We start from the raw sequence: 19,898 nt of genomic DNA on the forward strand, positions 1-19,898 counted from the left end.
GGCCAAGGCGAAGAGAAGCGCGAGCTGCTATTGGAAGAATTTAGGCTCCGCCCACCCCCGTGACAAGTTGCTCGCAGTGGAGATGTTTATAGAAGCTCTGCAGCAGCAGCAGCAGACCCAGACGGCGCTGGAGTGCGTGCGGCCGCAGCTTCTCAGCGCCGGGTCGTCTCCGCCTCCGCCTCTGCCGCGGGGTGAGCGAATGTGCGGTGGGAGCTCTTGCGGGGTCTTTCTACTTCAGGACGGAGGCTGCCCTTTGACCCCTTGACCCTCGGCCTATCTTCGCGACCCGTGGCTCGATTCGTTTTTTGTTGTTCCTCTGGGATCGTGTGCAAGGTAAGCACGCACTAATTAGCAATTCCTGAGCACCATTGGATTGAGCGCCTGTTGTGGGCAGTGATTGGGGCAGTTTCTCTTTCCCCTCTCCTCCCCCCCCCCCCCCCCCCCCCCCCCCCCCATTTGAAAACTGGACGGAATGCGCAGATCTAGAGAGCATCACCCAGAGCAAATCGTCTAAGTTGAATCGAGGCGGATTTGGGGGTCGGTGTAAAGAGAAAAAGTTACTGGGCATTAACGCTTGCCCCAGAAGGGGAGCGGGGCAGCCTCTCTCCGCCTGGAAGGCTTCCTCGGTCGTTTTACAGATGTTGAAACTGAGGCACAGGACCATCATGTGACTTGCTTGCCCAAGGTTACATACAGGTGATGCCAACGATGGGATAGACTCCCGACTCTAGAACCAGCGCCGTTTTTCTTAATATATTGGCGAGAGTTCTCCGGTTTGGTTTCTGCCATCCATTAGGTCCCTTCCAGAAACTTCAAAGACTTCCTATGAACTCCAGAGTAAAATTACATTCTCCCCAAACATTTTACCCCCTTTACGACCCTTCCGAACTTTCTAGTTCTTATACTTTAAGTCTTACTCCTGACAGGCTGATCCGGGCACTGAGGAAGACTGCAGTGGAGCCCCCCCAAGCCCCAGAATGCTCTCCTTTCTCACCTCTCCTTGGGCAATCCCTCCCCGCCAAACTCCCTCCCTCCTTCCCTCCCCTCCGTTTCCTAAAGCAATCGGCTACTTTTCCTTAACTTTTCCTGACTCTACCTTCCCACATCTTTATTTGGTACATAGAGAGTGCCCCAAAGTTTGGTTGTGGTTTTAATTTTAAAATTAAAACTGCACCCAGACTTTTGGGACACCTTATGTTTGACAGGTACAGGTCATGTCACTTTGGGCAAGTCCCTTATCCTGCTCTAGGTAGTGCCCTTTGTTTGGCTCATACCAGGGCTGGTCTGCATTGAGACCAGGGGTTGTCTCCCATTTTCCTTGTGTTGTGTTCCAATGCTCAGTTCCTAAAAGTTGGTTTGTTTGGTGAATTGCTCTTTCCAATAAGTTTGGGATTGATTGGAATGAAGGAAAAGAAGGAGCATTTATAAAACGACTTAGATATACCAGGCACTAAATGCTTTATAGATGTTAGTTCATGCAGTCCTCCCAACAACCTTGCAAACTAGGTACTATTAGGATCTCCATTTTACAATTGAGGAAACTGAGGCAAACAGGGTTACGTGCCCCAGGGTGAGGCTGGATTTGAACTCTTGCGCCTTGGGAACTTCAGAAGGTGCCCCATCCTGGGTTGGTGTTTTCTGTCTAAACTTGTCAGTTCTTTAAGATCAGGGCACTTGCTTATGCTTTGCACTGGGGGATGGGAGGCACTGTAATGTGTCTGTGGTCACTTTCCATCGCCAGAGGATGGCCAGAGGTGAGTTTCTTCCTCTCTAAATTGAGAAGCTTCAGGCTCTTCTAGTTTAGGAGTGCCATTACCCCAAATCTTCACTTCCTCTCCTGTGGATTGTAGGCGTAATTGCCAAAGTCATCTATCTAGAGTTTCCTGCTCGAATAATGATAAAAATTTGGCAAAAGTTTACGCTCACCTACAGTATGTTCCCTCCCATATTTGACTGCTGATTCGGCAACCTTGTAAATTAACTTCTCTTGGCATTATTATCCCGTTTTATCACCTTTGCAGGGTGGTGAAATGGCTTGTTTTTAATCACATCACATAATCCTCTTGACAAATTCAGAGATTTTTTTCCACTATATCCTTCCGGATTCACCCCATATCCTGCTGTCAGGCTATCTGCCCATGACCCCTTCTTTCCTAGGCTATCCATTCCCCTGAGTGGTGATTATCTTAACTCTCATTCTAATTGGTGATGGTGGTTGTCGTTAGATTTCCAAGAGGATCATGACATCAGGGAGGTGATGCCATGACATGCAAGTGAGTTGGATTTAAATGAGGAAGGGCTGTGCTTCATTTCCTACTCCCCAGAGCCCTCTGGGTACAGTGGCCAGATATAATAGATCAGTTCGACTGGAGGTGGCCCTGGATGCAGTGGGAGACCCTGGCCTTTTTAAGCAAGGACTTTAACAGGTCTCAGCTTGACTGAGGCAATGCCCATTCAGTGATTAAAGTTAGTTAAGAAAGGAGGCAGAGATATGGAAGATATGGTTAAAGCCAATGATGTGGATGAAGAATCAGAGAAAGATTCCCAAGGAATGGTCAGATAGGTTGGAGGTGAATCAGTAGACAAAATTGTCAAGAAAACAGAGCATATTCAAAAAGAGAAGGCAATCAACAGTGTCAACTATCTGTTCACAGAAGGTGCTCATTTGTTGTCTTGGTTAACTGGTACAGTTAACTTCTCTTTACCTGTAGTCTTGGTCTTGGAAGTGGGCACCCAACACCCAGGGATCTGTGATCAGCGTATTATAGGAGTGGAAGTAAACTGTCAGGATTGTCTTCCACATAAAGTCCAAGGCACTACCAAGCCTTCTCTGTGCTATGTCTGCTCCTTGAGGCACTAGTAATCTCAACTCAGAAATACCACTGGGGAATAATAATAATAACTTTTTATTTTTCAAAATACATGCAAAGATAGTTTTTAACTTTCATCTTTGCAAAACTTCGTGTTCAGATTTTTCTCCCACTCTCTTCCTCTAGACAGCAAGTAATCCAGTATAGGTTAAACATGTGTAATTCCTCTAAATATATTTCCAATTTGTTATGCTGTGTGAGAAAAATCATATCAAAAGGCAAAAAATAAATAAATAAATAAATAACATGAGAAAGAAAAACAAACAATAACAACAAAGGTGAAAATACTATATTTTATCCATACTCGGTCCCCACAGTCCTACCCCTGGATGTTGATGGCTCTCTCCATCACAATCTGTACAAACTGGCCTAAATCACCTCATTACTGAAAAGACCACAATTGATCATCACACAATCTTGTTGCTGTGTACAATGTTCTCTTGGTTCTGCTCACTTCATTCAGCATCAGTGCATGTAAGTCTCTCCAGGCTTTTCTGAAATCAGTCTGCTCCTTGTCGTCTTTTCTTATAGAACAATTAAAAAATGACAGTCTTAATAGGAACAGAATATATTCTAGTTTTCAAAACTAATTCCTAACTTAGGGATGGAATTGAGAACTGCTTATTCCTCTCCCTTTCTCTCTTTGGTGCCCTCAGAGAGGGGAGCACAGAAGACAAAGATTTCTGAAATGCATCAGCACAAGGATGTCCGATGTTCCAGCAGGCAAACCCTGGAGGAAAACCAAGTGTGATCCTGCCTTGACTCATGCACCTGCATTTTTTCAGTATGTGCTGGCAGTGACTGTCTATTCTCAGGGCAAGAAACGGATTTTAACCAACCTGAATTATGAGCCTACTATGTGTCACTATGTATTGGACTGTAGGGGACACAACAAATTTGGCTACAGCTTGGTGGCGTGAATGGAGCAGATGCTAGGTTCTCATCTGTCTCAGATGATCAACAGCTGTGTAGGCTCTGGGCAGGTCACTTCTATAGGCCTTAATCTCTTCATCTGTAAAATGAGTGTCAGATTCAAGAACCCCTTAAGGCCTGTCACAGACAGCTCTACATATTCCTGTGTACACACACAAGTTTGCCTATAACACTTAACAGCTAGAGGAAATCTACAGAGAAAGGTTTCTTCTATCATCATCCTAGCTCTGAAGCAGGAAGAGGCTTTGGAAACCCAACTCCTGAATTTGTCAGGTGAATAAACTGAAGTTCAGAGAGCTTGTGACTCAGGATTCGGATGGGGCACTGGAGCTGAGCCTTGCAGGGAGTTCAGGCCATGAATTTAAATTTCAGTGATAGAAAAAACTAAAGGACTTTGAGAATCCCTGACCTTGATGACCTAGCCCAAGAATCAGAGGACAGTTAATCACTTTATAGTCTAAAGCAAAAAGAGTTTGTGAAAGACCAGATAAGCTACCTAGGTGACCTAAAAAGAGGAATAACTGAAATGAAAATAACGATAAAACATCTCTTGAGGAAAACTTCACTTTCCCTCAGATGGTTCTCAGTCCTATAAAGTCATTTCTGAAAGGCCACTTAAGGTGATTCTGTCCACCAAAAATGTTATTTCTTAGAAAATCCTTATTGCTGTTTTGTTATTAAAGTGACATTTCTAAGGAATAAGAAATAGAGGGTATGGTGCTAACTCCTGTCAGCCAGAGAATTCACTTGCTCGATATGGTTTGGGGTGAGCTGAAAAACAGTCCCCCGCCCTCTTCCAAACACAAAAACCTAGACTGGCTTTGTTCTCCCTACATCCCGGGGTACAGACAAATTCTGAGAAGACTGCATTGTTTACCATTTCAGGGAACAGATGAGTCTCTCTGTTGACGATTTGGAAATTGTTTATTTTTTAAACGAATCCTGTTTTTGAAATCAACTAAGCAAAGCAGCATAGCTTGGTAGTTAAGAGTTGGGTAGAGGGAGGCCTCGTGGAGCTAGCTGGTAGTGTTTGAGTTTAAATCTAAAGTAACCTAAAAATGATCGGTTTAAAAATGTTTTCATAACTTTAAAAACACACCTACTGGGTGCCACGTGGCACTATAGGTCCTAGAATTACGACCTTCCCTGCTCTCTGGGGAGACAGAATAATACATAAATAAAAGCAGAATTTGGGAGAAAGGAAAAGAAATCTCTGAGAAAGGGAGGAAGTACTTTGGAAAACTTTTGAGTTGGAGGGGGCGGTCCTGGAAGAGAGTCAGGGTCAAGGTGAGGTGGGAGAACTCGGAGATATTTGGGGGAGACAGCATGTGCTCTGATGAGGAACAGCATGGCCACCTTGGGACCTGGCCAGTGAGCCGATTGGCCTAGAACACGAAGTGCATAAAGGGAACTAATGGTTGATAAGATGTAAAAGCCAAACCAAATCGAGTTGGAGGACCTTGAAAGGCCAGAAAGGCTGGTTCTGCAGCCTCCCCTGGGACCTCAGGGTTCTGGTGATGTGACCCCAGACTTTGATGAAAGACATTTCACTTGGAGCCCACCACACCACCACTTCTAGACTCTTCTGGCTGCTCTGGTCAATGATCTAACAACTATAGCCCTTCTAGGGTGCCTTGAGGTTTTCGAAGTGCGTTGTTATTTGGGCTTCACTGCAATCCTGGTAGATAGGTAGAAGTGATTCCCATTTGACAGATGAGGAAGCAGATTAAAAAGTTTACTCAACTCTCACATCTGCCTTCCTATGCTCCACTCTAAAAAGAGGGAGTATTTATAAATTGCTTAGTAGCACCTGGCACATAATAAGAGCTTAATGAATGCTTATTCCTGTCCCTTCCCCTAATTCTGGGAAGAGCTGTCAGTTCAGCATTATTCAGTAGCAGGCATCTTTCTTATGGTCCCAGTCTCTTCCTTTGCTGGACATGGCTCTGGATCTACTCTGGGAACTTGGGAAAGAGACTCAACTTTCCTGTATCTCCTTTGGGCTGAGATAAAAAGTTGCTGATTTTCTTTGCCTTCAGGAGTTTCCTTACTGGGAATTCTCTGTACCAACTAAATCACCCACTCCTGCTCAAAAAAGAGAACATTTTATTATTTGTTGCTGACAAACTACTCCTTTTCTCTACACACTCTGTACCTCCTCCCCCAAATCCTGCTTGAATTGCAGTTTGGAGTCCCAGATTATCTGGAAGGTAAAGGACTTCCACTCCCCCTTCCTCTCCCTTCCCCTGCCCTTCTGGACATTATTAGTTGTACACAGAAATGTTGAAGATATAAGTGGATTTTATTTTATATTCTGCAACTCTGGAAGTTACCAATTGTTTGAATTTGTTTTTAGTTGACACTCTAGAGTTCTTGAAGTAGATGATCATCTCTGCAAAAAATAACCTTCTTCCCTCTCTCATTCCGCTGATTTTCTTTTTCTCATTACCTGAGCTATTTCTAAAGCTTTAGCAAGTGGAGTGCATGGTAAGAAATCCCTTTATAAGTTTAGACTAGGTAAGAACCTGATGGCTAGCAGGCTACAAGAGAGGAAGCTTGATTATTCCAAGAAACAGTGGTAGGCAGAGACTCCAAAGAGTTCCCAGGTTAGTTTTCCCTCAGCCAGGTTTCCTGCAGCAGGGGCATATAAGGCAGTCAGGTGTAGAAGTGGTATGGAGCCTTGGGCCTAGGGATCAGAAGACTATTCACAACACCTGCTGGCAGAATCCTGAGCAAGTCACTTTATCTCTGGCTGCTTTAATTTTCTCATTTGTTAAAATAGATGATAACAGTACCTATGCTAGAGGAAGATCAAATAAAATAATACGTATAAAGCTCTTGCAAGTCTAAAAGCTCTCTGTACTTGCTCCAAGACGGGATTTGAACCCAGGCTTTTCTGAGACAAGTTGAGGCCTTTTATCCACTACACATCATACTGAGTGAGGCTTCCTGACCTTTCCCCCCCAAGGGGCTGTCAAAAAAACAATCCCAGGTGCCAGGTGGTTCTGCTCCTGAGCCTACAGAAAATATGGCTTTCCAGGAATAAATACTCGATTTCAGCTGTTCTACCAGAAGCAAATCTTTTGGGAATTCTCTGTACAATTAAATCACTCACCTCTGGGTTCTAGAGCTTCAGCCAGGTGTGTAGGATAAAGAGGATATTACTGATAATACTTGGTTATCCAAACAAAAAGGAAAAACCAATGTGAAAACTGCCTGAGTTTCTGTGGTTTGGGGGTTAAACTTATTCATCACAGCCCATACCTTTGAGTTGCCTGAGGCCTGGAAACCTCGGTCTCCCTGGAAGCCACAAACCTGCATTGAGTCCTTCCCGGTTGCAAAGCATTCATCACATCAGATATGTATCAAGTGCCCACTTGTGGTCCAGGGTACAGAGGGTGAACACCTTGCTGATGACTGGATGGGATGGGGACAAACTCTAATCTCTGACCTGCCCTGAGCAGGACTTTGCATCTACTAGAAAGAGTTCTTATCTTGGATTCAGAGAGAACAAGGTGCTAATTCCACCCCTGATTCTAGGTGGGTGACCCCGAACAAAGCTTATTTCATCTAGAAGTCTATAAAATGAACTCGAACAAGTATTTTTATCTCAAGTGAAAAAACAAACCACCAAACCCTTGATATGCTGTAAAAGGCAGAAATCAGCCCCTTAATCTGCAGGATCAGGGATCAATTTCTTTTTCTGAAATGTGATAAAAGTATGACCCTGGATAAATTCTTAAATGGCCAATCCCATAGGTTACAACAAGGTACAGAACAAGCAGGTGATCTATTAGCATTTCTTTAACACTTTCTTGGGCTAGGGCATTGTACTAAGTGCTGGGAATGGACACCAGGCAAAGGTGAGATGGGCACTTAGGGAGACTATCACATCCATACCTTGGTTTGCCCAGGACTGCCTTGGCAGACTTCTCAAAAAAAATTTTTTTTGTTTGGCTATTGGGATGAAGTGACTTACCTAGGGATTACCCAGCTGGTAAATAGTAAGTGTCGGAGGCACGATTTGAAATTGGGTCCCCCTGATTTCAGGGCCAATGCTCTATCCACTGCGCCATCTAGCTGCCTCTCTCTATATAACGATTTATTTCCTTTTTTTGGTGTCAGCTCCTCTCAGAGAGGCCTCAAGCCCTGCTTGCCCATTCTTTGTGACTCTTGGTCTGGTCCCCTCCAGAGATATCCCAGGGAATCCCCAGACCCCCTCACCCTTAGGTCACCAGGGAAGCACTGACTCTTGCCCATAGTCACACAACCCATCTTTTTTCTGTCTTTAACAGCATCCTTTACACCCACCATGCACCCTCATCTTTACTTCTTTGGAGACCCTGCTGTTCAAGATCTTGCTATTATACAGTTATGCTCACAAAATTTTGGGAGTTAAAAAATGGGCTTTTGCTATTATTGGAACTTCAAGGTCAGTAAAAGTGCTTTAAAATTCCCCAAAGCCATCCATTCTGCTCTTCTCTTACTTTTAGTCTCTAGATCCATACATATAATGTGTACTAGATGGACATACTGTTGGACAATCTCTGTAGGATGTTTCTTCAGATAGGGTAAAGTCTACAGGGCAGTACTGATAGAGCAATAGACATTCTTAAGTCTTTTGGTTTTTCCTTAGAATCGCCATGAATGCTGAGGAACCAGATTATAAAGTATAATTGGAGAAAAGTTTAGCAGCAGAAAAAAAAATACATAATATAATATAATAATGTAATGTGTCCTAGCGATCTGTCTTAACTCTTGTTACTAATGCTTTGAATGGTTATGACTCCCTTCTAGGAGATCCTGTAGTGTCTTGGAGAGATGGAACATCTGGAGGACCTCCCCATCCTCAGGGGATGTCTCTTCAATTTGGACTGTGTCCCAGAGGCCAACACTTGTAGAACACACCTTTCTCCGTCATATCCCTCACCTGACTATTACCAGAGGTTCATTAGACACAGTTCCTTTTAGTTGTAAGACTGAAGAAGTTTTGTTTGAACTTGATGTATGGATAGGAGACAGCTGGTTGTAAAACAGCAGCAATCAACAATTAACACTTGGAACTTCTAGTCAGATGATAAAGATATGGTTCCTTGTATATCACCTGGAAAAACTTGCTTGTTTCTTGCTATTATCCTCAGAGAAGGCACCTTCAGTTCATGTGTAGCTAACCCTAACTGGCCATGTAGTCAATAAATATTACCCAGCTGCTATGCCAGGCACTGTGCTAAAACTCTGGGGATACAGAAAAAGGCAAAGGACAGTCCCTGACCTCACAATCTTATGTGTCAGACCACAAGCAAACAAATATACACAAGCAAATTATATGCAGGATAAACTGGAGATAATTAACAGAGAGACCGTCTAGAAAAGGGGCTGGGAAAGGCTTCCAGTAGAAGGTGAAATTTTAATTGGGACTTAAAGGAAGTCAGAGCCATTAGTAGTTCAAGCAGAGGAAAGGGAGAACATTCCAGACATAGAAGGTGGTCAAGAATATGTATGGAGCTGGGAGATCTTTTTTTTTTTTTTTTTGTTATTATTATTAAAGCTTTTTATTTTCAAAACATAAGCATGGGTAATTTTTCAACATTAACCCTTGTGTTCCAATTTTCTCCCCCTTTCCCCCCCTTCCCCTGGATGGTTAGTAATCCAATATATGTTAAACATGTTAAAAATACATGTAAATCCAATATATGCACACATATTTATACAGTTATCTTGTTGCACAAGAAAAATAAATAAAAAAGGAAAAATAAATGAAAAAATAAAATGCAAACAAACAAAAAGAGTGAAAATGCTATGTTGTGATCCACACTCCGTCCTCTCTCTGGGTGTAGATGGCTCTCTTCATAAGATCATTAGAACTGGCTTGAGTCATCCCATTGTTGAAAAGAGGCACGTCCATCAGAATTGACCTTCATATAATCTTGTGGCTGTGTACCATGATCTCCTGGTTCACTGGTTTCACTTAGCATCAATTCATGTAAGTCTCTGCAGGTCTTTCTGAAATTATCCTGCTGGTCATTTCTTACAGAACAATAGTATTCCATAACCTTCACATACCATAACTTATTCAGCCATTCTCCAATTGATGGGCATCCACTCAGTTTCCAGTTTTTTGCCACCACAAAGAGGAGCTGCCACAAACATTTTTGCACATGTGGGTCCTTTTCCCTCCTTTTAAGATCTCTTTGGGATATAAGCCCAATAGTAACACTCCTGGGTCAAAGGGTCTGCAGATTGATAACTTTTTGAGCATAGTTCCAAGTTGCCCTCCAAAATGGTTGGATCTGTTCACAACTCCACCAACAAAGTATTGTGGGAGATCTTTTTGATTCAGAGTGGAAGATAGGTGGTTGGCCTTGTTTTGCATGGTAGCTTTTTGTTTTCAATTGAGGCCTAAGCTGTTTTCTGCCCTCTGGAGTTCCCTTTCTTCAGACTCCTTGTAAATTATTCTCTTCATGCCTTCTCAGTTGTATTGCCTCCCTCACATCTCCTCTGTATACATTTGATCAAGTTTGGCTTTCCCAGCTTTACTTTCTTTAATGGCATTTCTGTTTCATCTAGAAGCATCCCAGAGGCTGTGATGTTAGATTCCAAGTGTAGGGCTTCCACTATACTTGAGGGGAAAAAAATTAATTTGTGATAGTTTTTTCAAATCTTTTCCATTTTTCTTCCCTTTGAGTATTTTTTTTCTTCTGTTTTCATCTTTGGATGACTTTGCTTATATTTACTCTGCTATTGGTTTTATTTTGTTTTGGTGAAGCAGTTGAGGTTAAGTGACTATTCCAGGGGTTTCACAGGTAGTAAGGCCTGAACTTGGCGCTAGTGTTCTATCCACTGCATCATCCGTCTGCCTCCGTCCAGTAGTTCTGAAACTATTTTGCTCATAATTGTCCACCATCCTTCTTTGAGTAGTTTATAATTTGTCCCAGGTTGCCTTTGGTATTTAGAATTTAGCTGAGCATCTGTTGGTCTTAGGAGCAGGGAGGACCTACCTGGTTGTTGCTGCTGTGTTAGTAGCCACTCTAGTGAGAGGTGGATCTCAATTTTTGAGGGTCAGGTGCTTCATTTACTGATATATGTGATTTAGCATTCATTCAGCAAATAAAGTCATATTTACTAACGTGTGTTCTGACCCTCTTGGTGTCCCTTGTAGCAATTAATCTTCATTGGTTTAACTTCTGGGTGAAATAATTATAAATGTCATTTCAATTGTCCATTTCCCATTTTGGATAAATCTTTTTATTTTTAAAGCTTTTTATTTTCAAAACATAGTTTTCAATATTCACTCTTGCAAAACCTTGCGTCCCCAATTTTTTCTCCTTCTTTTTTTCCCATCCCCTCCCCTAGTCAGCAAGTAATATATATTAAACATAGATAATTCTTCCGTACATATTTCCACAATTATTATGCTGCACAAGAAAAATCAGATCAAAAAGGAAAAAAATTAAAGCAAATAACAACGGCATCAAAAAAAATGGAAATACTATGTTGTGATCAACATTCAATCTCCAGTTCTCTCTACCATATGCCTATGGTTCTATCTATCACAAGACCAGTGGAATTGGCCTGAATCACCTTGCTGTTGAAAAGAACTATGTTGGATAAATCTTTTTAAATGCATCATCTTTTTTTTCATTATTATATTTTTTAAATTATAAATTATAACCACAGGTCTGACAAACTCACAATCTGAGTACAGATAACTGACTTGGGAACTCTTATCTGTAATAAATCTTTTCCTATCTTAAAATGTGGATGGTCAGTCTTTGATTTGGTGTTCAGGACCTACCAAGTCTTCTTTTGAGGAAAATGTTTATTGTATGGAAGTATGAGGTTTTTTTTTAATCTGTAAGTCTTTGATCACCTTCATTTCTTTCTCTTAAACTCTACTGTTCTATATATTTCTCTCCATTATCACTTTCCCCTCCTTTGGATTGAAGTCACTAAGTACTGAGTGTAGGATGATATTTGTGACAAAGGGTAAGAATCTGAAGTTCTTAATACAATTCTCTACTATTGCCCTCAGCAACCAAAGTCATTGCATAAACCAAGATTATTTTCTTGGTCTTTTTACTAGAAGACCAACAGGCCTAATCAAGTTATTTCTCTGCCCCTCCACTTTCTCCCCACATTGGCTCCCTATCACCTCTCAGGTTCAAATATGAATTGCTCTTTTGGTCATTCAAAGCCCTTCCTAACCCAGCCCTCTCCTACCATTCCAATCTAGATAATATTTTTTGGTACTATGCAGTTTTCTCATCTGTAAAATGACAGGATGACCTCCTTAACAGGTTTCTTCAGCTCTAAATCTATGGTCCTTCTCTCTACTGTTCCAATTCTCAGTTTAAGGAAACACTACCTTTGACTATTGTAGAAAAGGGATGGTGGTGTAATATTGAATCTGTAGTCTATTACTTAACATTTCTTCCCAACTAAACTTAGCACACAGCACTTAGCACAGTGTTCAGAACATAGCAGGAGCTTAATAAATGCTTATTAATTGAAACTATTACCACTCATATGAAAGAGTGTTCCAAATCATTATTAATCAGAGAAATGCAAATTTAGACAACTCTGACCTACCACTACATACCTGTCAGATTGGCTAAGATAACAGGAAAAAATAATGATGATTGTTGGAGGGGATATGGGGAAAACTGGGACACTGATACATTGTTGGTGGAGTTGTGAATGAATCCAACCATTCTGGAGAGCAATCTGGAATTACGCCCAAAAAGTTATCAAACTGTGCATACCCTTTGACCCAGCAGTGCTACTACTGGGCTTATAACCCAAGGAGATACTAAAGAAGGGAAAGGTACCAGTATGTGCCAAAATGTTTGTGGCAGCCCTGTTTGTAGTGGCCAGAAACTGGAAAATGAATGGATGCCCATCAGTTGGAGAATGGTTGGGTAAATTGTGGTCTATGAATGTTATGGAATATTGTTCTGTAAGAAATGACCAGCAGGATGAATACAGAGAGGCTTGGAGAGATTTACATGAACTGATGCTAAGTGAAATGAGCAGAAACAAGAGATCATTATATACATCCAACAACAATACTGTATGAAGATGTACTCTAATGGAAGTGGATTTCTTTGACAAAGAGACCTAAATTCAGTTTCAGTTGATCAATGATGGACAGAAGTAGCTACACCCAAAGAAAAAACACTGGGAAATGAATGTAAACTATTTGCATTTTTGTTTTTCTTCCCGGGTTATTTTTACCTTCTGAATCCAATTCTTCCTGTGCAACAAGAAAACTGTTTGGTTCTGCACACATATATTGTATCTAGGATATACTATGACATATTCAACATATATAGGACTGCTTGCCATCTAGGGAAAGGGGTGGAGGGTGGGAGGGAAAAATCGGAACAGAAGTGAGTGCAAGGGATAGTGTTGTAAAAAAATTACCCTGGCATGGGTTGTCAATAAAAAGTTATAATAATAAAAAAAAAAATAAATGCTTATTGATTGATAAAAGTAAGCTGCTTGTGAGCAGAGACTATACTTTCAGTCTTGCTTATTTCTCCTCAAACCTTGCAACGGTACTAGGCACACAGAAAACTCTCTTGTATTTGCTGAGGGAGCTATAGCTTATATATAGTGTGTGTGTGTGTGTGTGTGTGTATGCTTAGCGTCTTTGATCCTAACTCTACAACTAAAAGGGATTAGGGATCCCTCTCATTTTCAAGATGAAAAAGCTAAAGCCTAAAGCATGGTGCTACAGGGGTCTCAGCTCTTCATTCCCTATTTCCATGGTAACCTCATCATCTTATGGTTTTGGCTAATCTTCATTCAGATGACTCCAAAATCCATATATCTAGTCTTTTCCCCTGCAGCTCCTGTTAGACACTTTCAATTTTGCCCCACACAAATTTCAAATTTACCATGTCCAAAGAAGAAATGGTCGTTGGCCCACCAAACCCATCCTACAGCTGAACTTCACTGTTTCTGGCCAGAGTACTGCCATCTTTCTAGTTATGAAGGTTGAGTTTCTCCTCTTCTCTCCCTTAGTTAAAACCAGGAAGTTTCCAAGCCCTGATATAACTACTTACATTAATTTCTTGCATCTGTTCTTTTCTATTCATCTAACGACCACCTTAGTTTGGGGCTCTCTTAACTAATCCTCTAGGGGTATCTGGTTTTTCTCTCCCTCATCCATTCTCTTGGTGGCTGTTAAAGGGATATTTCTTGAGCCTTTAGATCTGACTTCCTTGTTGAAATGGCATCAGTGGTTCCTTTGTGGAATGTTCTTCATACTTTCCAGTCTACATCTTCAGATGTAGACCCCTCCACATTATTTCACCACTCTTATGTTCCAAACAGTTGGGGTCTCTACTCCACTTGCCCATATTTGACATTTCACATTTCATCTCTGTGCCTTTCCATGGGCAACCTCACCAATACCTGTAATGTACTCCTTCTCAGCCTCTGTTTCTTAAATCCCTCGACTTCCTTCAAAGTTCAGCTCAAAACCAAAGGAGACTTATCTTCCCTTTTGTGGGTCTCCTTCTCCCTTGCATCTCCCCTCACTGTTTTATATTTACTTTGTATTAAATGGACAAATATTGCTTTTCTCAATACAATGTAATCTCCTTGAGAGGAAGGACTGTTGTTGCCTATTTTTCTCTGAATTCCCAGTACCTCAGTCTGGCACATATTAGATACTGAAATGCTCATTGAATGAATGAGTGGTCAAGGTCACAGTGGGAACAAGCAGCCAGTTAGGATTCTAGTGGAGAGCCTTGGACTGATACTCTCAGGGTGGTGTTCTTGCCGGGAGCATACAGACCATCTGAAAAGCTGCTGGCAGGCAGAGAGTTCTGTCTGTATCACTTCAACGTGAGTGGGGTTATCATGGGCCTTCAGTCTTCTTTATCACCCTCAAGTATTTAAGGAATGCCTCCTTTGAGAAAGGACTGAATGTTTTGTTCCTGCTATGTTCTAAATTATCATTATTTTTAATTTTTTTTTATCAGAACTTAACCATCTTTGGACATGTATACTTAATTTGTATTTAATTTATACTCTAATATTTAACATGTATTGGTCATCCTGCCATTTAGGGGAGGGGGTAGGGGGAAGGAAAGGAAAAATTGGAACAAAAGGTCTGGCAATTGTCAATGTTGTAAAATTAGCCATGCATATAACTTGCAAATAAAAAGCTATTAAAATTAAAAAAAAAAAAAAAAAAAAAAGAACTTGACCATCCAGAAGACATTGACATTTCAATGTGGTGCAATAGAACCCAAAGAACCTGGGTTCAAATCCCAGCCTGCCCCCATACTAGCTATAGAATCTTGGCCAAGTCATTAAATCTGTGTAGGCCTCAGTTTCCCCTAGGGTCTCTAGTCTAGTTTTAGATCTAAAACCCTATGAATATATAGGAACAGAAAAGAGAATTTTATACGAGACTGAACTTGTTAGCTTTTTTAGCCCATATATTGTTTTGCAAAGTAAGAATAAAAATGTCCCAACTTGTATCTTCTGAACTTTTGGGGTTTTTAAAAACATTTAATTGATGTTTTTTTTTTTTTCTTTTTTTTTAAACATTACTTTCCTGATCCACCAATATGCTGTCCTTTGTAACCAACAAGTTTAGATAAGCAGAACACATCCCCAGGCTCATTCTGCAGTCAGCTCATCTTTTCTTAGCCTAGAGATAGGAAGTATGGAGGAGTCATCCCAAGCCTCCTCGAGTCCTTGAATGGGTACTGCTTTTCAGAGCCATTATTGTAGTCAGTGGGTAAATGACCTGGTTCTTCTCCAATGACTTGACATCAGTAGTTACAGGTTATCCCATGTTTTCCTCTCTAGGGAGGTATTATGGTAAAGTAGAAGAGACAGAGTTCAGATCCTGCTTCCTTCAGTTATTATCATTTGCCCTTGAACTAGATGACCACTGTGGTCTCTTCCAGCTCTAGAGCATGTGGCCTTTTCTAATAGGGGAAGGAAAGGAAGGAAATAAGCCCTTATTAAATGCCTACTGTATGCCAGGCAGTATATTAAATACTTTTGGAAAATCTTCTCATTTGATCCTTTCTGATTCTGAGACAACTCTGAGAGGCAAATGATGTTATTATCCTTAATTTACAGTTGAGAAAACTGAGACAGAGAGCAGTTAAGTAAATTACTGGCTCTGAACTGTTTGCTCTCAATACCAGTTTTCAAACAATGGCCCCTAATGCTTCTTGTTTCAGGTCTAGAGGTAAGATCTGTAATGCTCTGGAATAACAACAGGCATTCTTATTGTCAATGACAGGTGTTTTGCATATATTTTTTATTTGGACTTGACCTACTTACCTTTGAATTATGTGTTACTGGTACTATTATCCTGTGGATTACCTAATAATTATTTGTAATTTGTCCTCAAAGACTTATTATTCATTTACTTGTTTGTCTCACTCGAAAGAATATAAGGACAGAGACTATTTGATTTGTTTTTCTGTCTCAAGTTTGGTGCAGTATAATTGATTCACATTTTGAAGATTTGGAACCTGAGAGAGATTAAGTGACTGGCCCATGGTCACCCAGCTAATAAGTATCTGAGGCTGGATTTGAACTGAGGGGTAACTTCAATCCAAAGCTATCTATTTGCTGCCTCTAATAATAAAAATAATTCCTTTGCCACCCCAGATAGAGGATATGTGTCTGAACTATAAAACTGCCCCACAGTCCAATTCATCTTTTCATCATGTTGTGGCATTGCTTCTGTTACTCCCCCTCCATGCAGAGGGCCAGGCCACCCCATCAGGCTGATCACCTAAGTAACAGAAGCAAACAATTGCCAACACTGGCTTTTTCTTGGCTGAAAATGGACTTGACAAAAAGTTGAGATCTGGAAGTGAGGAGCCCTGGGGACAGAACGAGGAAAACAGTCATTCATTTGGCTAAAGGGCTGCTTTTGTCACCTGGGCAATTTGTTCCTTATCTGCACAGATAACAAAAAAGGGTTGGATGATCCTTGATGGCCAGAACTTGATTTAGAAAAAGTATTTCCTTCCCACTTTTAAGTTTAATCTGCATTATCAGCATTTTTTTCCCATTACTTTCTAAAGTCTAGCGAAAATAATCCATAAAACAATAATATCAGTTCTTAATTTGTAGTGTTTGTTGATCTCTGAGGAGTAAATGATCCCAGTGAAAACTTTGCACTCATCTTGGGACCTGGTTCAAGCACACTCCAACATACTTTTTTAAAAATTTAAATGTTTATTTTGAGTTCCAAATTCTCTCCCTTCCTTCTAGGAAAAGCAAGAAAATAATACCTGTTATACATTAGCATGACTTCATTACATTTCTACATATGTCCTATTTTTAGAAAAAAGCAAGGAAAAATAAAAGGGGAAAAATTCAACCTGCACTCAGTTCGTGGATGTAGTTTTTGGTTGGAGGCAGCATTTTTCATCATGAGTCCTTTGGAATTGCTTTAGGTCATTATATTGATCACAGCAGGCAACTAATCCCATTATACAATGTTGTTGTTACTGTGTAATGTATTCTCCCAATTCTGCACGCTTCACTATGCATCAGGTCATATAAATTGTCCCAAGATTTTTCTGAAACCATCTCTTCTATCATTTCTCTTTTTTTTTTTTTTTTTTTTTTTTTTTTTTTTTAATAGCCTTTTATTTACAGGATATATACATGGGTAACTTTACAGCATTAAAATTGCCAAACCTCTTGCCAATTTTCCTCTTACCCTCCACCCCTCCCTAAATGTCAGGATAAGTAGATGTTAAAATATATTAAAATATAACTTAGATACACAATAAGTATCATAAAAATTATTTTGTGTACAAAAGTCAATCTAATTATTGTACAAATTGTGAAGGAAATCAAAAATAGGTGGGATAAATATGGGATTGGGAATTCAATGTAATGGTTTTAGTCATCTCCCCAGGTTCTTTTTTTCTGGATAGTGTTCAGTTCATTACTGCTCCATTAGAAATGATTTGGTTGATCTGTTTTGAGGATGGCCTGATCCATCAGAATGGTCATCATCTGATTTTGTTAAGTATATAAAATCTCCTGGTCCTCTCATTTCCTCAGCATCAGTTCATTAAGTCTCCCAGGCCTTTCTGAAATCATCCTGTTGGCATTTCTTACAGAAAGTAATATTCCATAATTTTCTATACCACAATTTATTCAGCCATTTCCAACTGATGGACATCCATTCAGTTTCCAGTTTCTAGCCACACAAAAGGGCTGCCACAAACATTCGTGCACATACGGTCCCTTTCCTTCTTTATAATCTCTTTAGGATATAATCCCAGTAGTAACACTTGGATCAAAGGATACGTTTGATAACTTTTTGAGCATGTCCAAACTACTTCAAAATGGTTGGATTCGTTCAAACCCACCAACAATGAATCAATTCCCAGTTTTCCCACATCCCCTCCAACAATCATCATTATTTTTTCCTGTCATCTTAGCCAATCTGACAGGTGTGTAATGGTATCTTAGAGTTGTCTTAATTTGCATTTCTCTGATTAATAATGACTTGGAGCATCTTTTCATATGACTTCTTCTATCATTTCTCAAAGCACAGTAGTATTCCATGACAATTTTATACCTCAACTTGTTCAGTCATTTCCCAATTGATCCTTGATTTTCAGTTTTCTGCCACCACAGAAAGAGTTGCTGTGATAGATATTTTTGTGCATATGGATTCTTTTTCTTCTTTGATTTCTTTGGGATACAGCCCTAGTAGTGATTTTGCTAGTTTGTATGGTTCCAAACTTTCTCTGGAATGGAGGAATCAATTCATAGGCTCAACAGCAGTGCCTTGGTGTACCTGTATTTCCACATATCCTCTAGCATCTGTCATTTATGACTTTTGTCATCTCAGCCAATCTGGTGGGTGTGAAGTGATAACTCAGGAGTTATTTTAATTTCTCTAATTATTAGTGATTTAGATCATTTTTAATATTATTGATAGTTTTTATTTTCCTACTCATACCCTTTAACCACTTATCAGTTGGGAAATGATTTATTTTTATAAATCTGGCATAGTATTCTATATATGTGAGAAAGACCTTTATAAGAAAAATTTGCTACAAATGTTTTTAGAAAAAAATTTTTGATAGCTGTCTTTCAGAACAATTGGTTTGCTTTGTAATCCTATGTATTTTATGCATTTAAAGACAATTCTGAGAAGGGGACCAATAGGATTCATCAAAGTGCCCAAGAGATCCAGGACACAAAGATTAAGAGATGATCTTGGACCCCAAATCTTGGGGTCTGGGAGAGCAGTAGCTTTTTGTCTGCCCTTCAAGGCTGACATGCTGGATAGCATGGATAGTTTTAACCACGATTAACAACTAAACTCATTGATCTTTATTTTTGTTTTCCAAATTGGAACATGCCCAACTGACGTGAGAGGAGAGGGGTATTAGAAGAGGGCACAGAGCAGTGGTCAAAGTTATTGGCTATTTCTGAATACAACTCATATAAATACTTTTCTTTTCATATGAAAACAATTCAAACCAAAGTAAGTAGACAGGAACTTAACACCACCAGCTTGTCCTACTTGACAGCAAATGCAGCTCTAAGATTGTTTAACATAACTGTGGAAAGAACAAATTGGAAGCAACTTGTGTTGGCCCTTAGTGATTCTCCGACACTGACACCATCAGTCACCCAAGGCTCATGGTGCCAGTGCTTAGCCGTAGCACTGTTGAGTGTTTATGAATGTGAAGTAGGTAAACTGGAAATAGCTTGAAAGTATATATGTGTAGAATATGTTGGCAAAGATAAAACATTTGTAGAGAAAATTAGATGATTTCGATAAGCAAAAACATCAACAGGGCTCTGAGACAGAACACTCTGGAAGAAAAGACTACTCGCCACAGACTGCAGATTGAGAAGCCAAAATAGCAAAATAAGCAAAAATAAACTTTAAAAAATCAGAGACACTTTGGAATTTTGAGTGAAATTTGAAAGCCTTCAACCTAATATTTTCCCATTTAAGAAGACATTTGCCTTATATAAGTAAAGAATTTGTTATTAAGCACTTGAGAGTAGGTTATAGAGAGCCCTTCTCCTTTTATTTTAAAGATCCAGCTACTTCTAAAATACAAA

At 40.1% G+C, this 19,898-nt stretch overlaps 1 protein-coding gene across 1 annotated transcript in view; it reads left to right on the forward strand.

Annotated features, from left to right (window-relative positions):
- The first annotated feature begins 91 nt into the window (after nucleotides 1-91).
- Nucleotides 92-19,898, forward strand: part of SBNO1 (strawberry notch homolog 1) — a 73,770-nt gene continuing 53,963 nt past the window's right edge. The window contains exon 1 of the mRNA XM_031948454.1: nucleotides 92-333. The gene's annotated coding sequence lies outside the window, so the exon portion shown is untranslated. The remainder of the gene's footprint in view (nucleotides 334-19,898) is intronic.

Source organism: Sarcophilus harrisii, chromosome 1 (assembly GCF_902635505.1).
Source record: "Sarcophilus harrisii chromosome 1, mSarHar1.11, whole genome shotgun sequence".
Taxonomy (NCBI): Eukaryota; Metazoa; Chordata; class Mammalia; order Dasyuromorphia; family Dasyuridae; genus Sarcophilus; species Sarcophilus harrisii.